Below are 5,247 nucleotides of genomic sequence, written 5' to 3'. Positions count from 1 at the left end.
TAGTGAGATGACCCCAGTACCTCAGTTCAAAATGCAGAAATCACCGGTCTTCTGTGTCCTTCGCGCTGGGAGTTGGAGACTGCAGCTCTTCCTATTCGGCCATCTTGCTCTGCCCCAGGAAAAGAAGTTTTAACTCTGTGAGAGAAATCCACACGTCCCAAAGTGGTTTCTCAGATAGATTGTTTCTAGTTTTTATCTGAAGATATTCCAATTTTCCCCTTAGGCCTCAAAAGGTGACCAAATGTGCCTTTGCAGATTCTCCAAAAAGAGTGTTTCCAACCCGCTGAATCAAAAGAAAGGTTTAACTGTGTGAGGTGAATCCACACATCACAACCAGTTTCACAGATAGCTACTTTCTGCTTTTCATCTGGGAAATTCAGTTTTACCCTTAGGCCTAAATGGGTTATGTAATGTCCCTTTGTAGATTCTCCATAAGGAGTGTTTAAAGCCTGCTGAATCAAAACAAATGTATAGCCCTGTGAGATGAATCCACACATCACCTGGCAGTTTCACAGACAGATTCTTTCTATTTTTTGTCTAAGAATGTTTGGCTTTCCCTCATAGGGCTCAACAGGCTTCCAAATGTCCCTTCGCAGAGTCTACATGTTTCTGGATCAAAATAAGCCTTTCAACTTACTGGATCAAAATAAAGATTTAATTCTGTGAGATGAATCTACATATCACAAAGCAGTCTAACAGATACCTTCTTTTTAGTTTTTATCTGGGGATATTGTTTTTCCAAAGAGGTTTCAATGGGCTCTCAAATATCTCTTTGCAGATTCTCCAAAATCAGTGTTTCCAACCTGCTGATTCATAACAAATGTTGAACTCTGTGATATCAATCCATAGCTCATGAAGTAGTTCCACAGACAGCTTCTTTCTACTTTTTATCTGGGAGTATTCCGTTTTTTCCTTAGCCCTCAATAAACTTCCAAATGTCCTTTCACAGATTTTCCAATAAAAGTGTTTCAAACCTAGTGAATCAACAGAAAGTTTTAATTCTGTGAAATAAATCCATACATCATAAAGCAATTTCACAGATACCTTCTTTTGTGTATTTATCTGGGGATATTCTGTTTCTTTTTTTTTCCCATTGGCCTTGATACGCCTCCTAGTGTCCCTTCATAGGTTCTTCAAAAAGAAGAATCTAAAACCTGCTGAAATAAAAAAAATTAACACTCTGTGATGAAAAGAAATATCACAAAGCAGTTTCCAACAGCTTCTCTCTAGATTTTATCTGGGGATATTTGGGTTTGTCCCATAGGCATCATTGGGCTCCAAAACATCCCTCCCAGATTTTCCAAAAAGAGTGTTTCCAAACTGCTGAATCAAAAGTAAAATTTAATTCCATGACATGAATCCACGCATCACAAAGCAGTTTCACAGACTGCTTATTTCTAGTTTTTATTTGGGGATATTCAGTTCTTCCCCATAGGCCACAATGGGCTATCAAATGTCCCTTTGCAGATTCTACAAAAAAAGGTTTTCCAAACTGCTGAGTCAAAAGAAAGGTTTAATGCAGTGAGATGAATACACACATCACAAAGCAGTTTCACAGATACCTTTTTTCTAGTTTTTATATGAAAATATTTGGTTTATTTCCATAGGTCTTAATGGGCTCTCAAATGTCCTTTTGCAGATTCTGTAAAAAGAATGTTTTCAACCTGCTGAATCAAAAGAAAGTTTAACTGTGTGATATGAATCTACACATCACAAAACAGTTTCCAAGATAACTTTCTTCTAGTTTTAATCTGGGGATATTCAATTTTTCCCATAGACCTTAAAGGGCTCCCAATTTTTCTTCACCAATTCTTTAAAAAGAGTTTTCCCATCCTACTGGATTAGAAGAAAGGTTTAATTCTGTGAGATTAATTTACACAACACAAAGCAGTTTCACAGTTAGCTACTTTCTAGTTTTTGTTTGAGGATCAAAAGAAAGATTTAACTCTGTGAGATGAATCCACACATCACAAAGCAGTTTCACAGATAGCTTTGTTTTTGTTTTTTTCTTGCAATATTCGATTTTTCCCCATAGATTACAATGGGTTCTTAAACATCCCTTTGCAGATTCTCCAAAAAGAATGTTTCTGATCTACTGAATGAAAAGAAACTTTTAACTCTGTGAGATGTATCCACACATCACAAAGCAGTTTCATGGATAGCTTCTTTCTAGTTTTTGTCTGGGCCTTGTGGTTTTTCCATAGAACTCAATGGACTAAAGAATTTCCCTTCCGAGATTCTCAGAAAGGGTGTTACCAACCTGCTGAATCAAAAGAAATCTTCAACTTTGTGAGTTGAATCCACACATAATGAAACAATTTCACAGATAACATTTCAATGGTTCCCCCCCACCACATGGGATACTCTTTTTTCTTTTCACATAGGCCTCAATGCAGTGCAAAATGTTCTTTTGCAGATTCTGCAAAAAGTGTGTCACCAAACTTCTGAAAGAAAAGAAAGTTTTATATTTTTGAAATGAAACCACACATTGCAAAGCAGTTTCTCAGATAGTTTCTTTTTAGTATTTATCTGAGGACAATTGGGTTTTCACCGTAGGCCTCTAAGGACTCACAACTGTCTCTTCCCAGATTCTACAAAATACTGTTTCCAACCAGCTGAATCTAAAGAAAGGTGTAGTTCTGTGAGATAAATCCACACATCACAAATTGGTTTCACACATTGATTCTTTCTAGTTTTTATCTGGGGTATTCAGTTTCTCGATCAAGGCCTCATCAGGCACCAAAATGCCCCTTCACAGATTCTCCAAAAAGACTGTTTCCAACCTCTGAATTAAAAAAAAAAAAAGTAACTTAGTGAAATGAATTCTCACATCGCAAAGCTGTTTCACATATAGCTTCTTTCTACTTTTTATCTGAGGATATTCTGTTTTTCCCACAGACCTTAATGGGCTCTTAAATGTCCCTTCACAGATTCTCCAAAAAGAATGTCTTCAATCTGCTGAAGAAAGGGAAGTTTTAACTCTGTGAGATGAATGCACACATCCCAAAGCAGTTTCACAGATAGCTTCTTTCTAGATTTTATCTTGGGATATTCGTTTTTCCACATAGACCTCCTTGAGCACTTAAATGTCTCTTTGCGGATTCTCCAAAAAGAGTGTTTCCATCGTGGTGAATCAAAAAGAGAGGCTTAACTCTCTGAGATGAATCGACCCATTAAAAAGCAGTTTCACAGATATCTTCTTTGTAGTATTTATGTGAGATTATTGGGTTTTCCCCAAAAGGCCTCATGGGGCTACCAAATGTATCTTTGCAGATTCTCTGGGTACATTCTGTTTTTCTTTACAGGCATTAATAGGCTCCAAAATTTCCCTTTGCAGATACTCCAAAAAGAATGTTTCCAATCTATGGAAACAAAAGAAAGGTTTAACTCTAGGAGATGAATCCACACATCACAAACTAGAAAGAACTAGCTTCTTTCTAGTTTTTATCTGGGGGTATTCAGGTTTTTTCCTTAGGCATCAATGGGCTTACAAATATCCCTTTGCAGATCCTTAAAAAAGAGTGTTTCCAACCTGCTGGATCAAAAGAAAGGTTTAATTATGTGAGATGAATCCAAGCAACATGAAGTAGTTTCACAGATACCTTTCTTCTAGTTTTAGTTTGCGGATTATCAGTTTTTACTTAGGGGCCTTAGTAGGCCCCCAAATATCACTTTACAGATCCTATAAAAGAGTGTTTCCAAACTGCTAGATCAATCATTTGATGTTTAACTCTGTGCAATGAATTCACACGTCACAAAGCAGTTTCACAGATAGTTTCTTTTTAGTTTTTATCTGGGGATGTTCAATTTTCCCCATATTACTCAATGGGCTCCCAAATGTCCTATGGCAGATTCTCTAAAGAGTGTTTTCAACCTGCTGGATCAAAGGAAATATTTACTTCTGTGAGATGAATCCACACATCACAAAGTAGTTTCACAGATAGCTTCTTTCTGGTGTTTATCTGGGGATATTCGATTTTTACATATAGGCTTCAATGGGCTTCCAAATGTTTCTTCTCAGCTTCTACAACAAAATTTTTCCCATTTTCCGAATCAAAAGATAGGTTTACTTCTGTAAGATGAATCCACCAATCAGAAAGCAGTTTCACAGATAGCTTCTTTCTGGTTTTTATTTGGGGATTTTCCGTTTTTCCACATAGGCCTCAATGGACATCCAAATTTCCCTTCACAGGTCCTCCAGAAAGGGTGTTTCTAACATGCTGCATCTAAAGAATGGTTTAACTGTGTGAGATGAATCCCCACATCACAAAGAAGTTTCACAGATGTCTTCTTTCAAGTTCTTTTTCTATGGATGTTCAGTTTTTCCTCATAGACCTCAATGGGCTTTGAAATATCTCTTCCCAGATTCTCCAAAAGGAGTGTTTCCAACCTGTTGAATCAAAAGAAAGGTTTGTATTCTGTGAGATAAATCCACACATCACAAAACAGTTTCACATATAACTTCTTTCTAGGTTTTATCATGGGATGTTCTGCTTTGCCACAGGCCTCAATCAGCTCCCAAATGTCTCTTTGTGGATTATTTAAAAAGAGTGTTTCTAAACTGCTGAATCAAAAGAAAGCCTTGCCACTGAGATGCATCCACACACACAAAGTAGTTTAACAGATAGCTTCTTTCTAGTTTTTATCTGGGAATATTCATTTGTTTCCCTCCCCGCCATGGGCCTCAATTGGCTCCCAAATAGCCCTTCACAGATTCTTAAAAAAGAATGTCTCCAACCTGATGGATGAAAAGAAAGCTTTAAATCTGTGATCTGGATGCAAACAACATAAAGCCGTTTTACAGATAGCTTCTTCATAGTTTTCATCTGGGGAGTATTTGTTTTTACTTATAGGCCTTAATTGACTCCCAAATGTCCCTCCACAGAGTCTACAAAAAGAGTGTTTCCAACATGCTGGATCAGAAGAAATTTTTAAATCTGTGAGATGAATCCACACGTCACAAGCAGTTTCACAGATAGCTTCTTTCTAGTTTTTATCTGGGAATATTCAGGTTTCTTTTCTCATAAATTAGAAAGTCCGTAGATATGGACTTTCTAATGTCTCTTCACACATTACCTAAAAAGACTGATATCAACCTGCTTATCAATAGAAATACTCTACTCTTTGAGGTGAATCCACACATCACAAAGCAGTTTCACAGATAGCTTCTTTCTCATTTTTATCTCGGGATATTCAGTCATTCCCCGTAGACCTTATTGGGATCACAAATGTCCGTTCTCAGGTTAT

The sequence above is a fragment of the Colobus angolensis genome, unplaced genomic scaffold, assembly GCF_000951035.1.
Source record: "Colobus angolensis palliatus isolate OR3802 unplaced genomic scaffold, Cang.pa_1.0 Scaffold354, whole genome shotgun sequence".
Taxonomy (NCBI): domain Eukaryota; kingdom Metazoa; phylum Chordata; class Mammalia; order Primates; family Cercopithecidae; genus Colobus; species Colobus angolensis.
Note: the sequence above shows the minus strand (reverse complement) of the source record.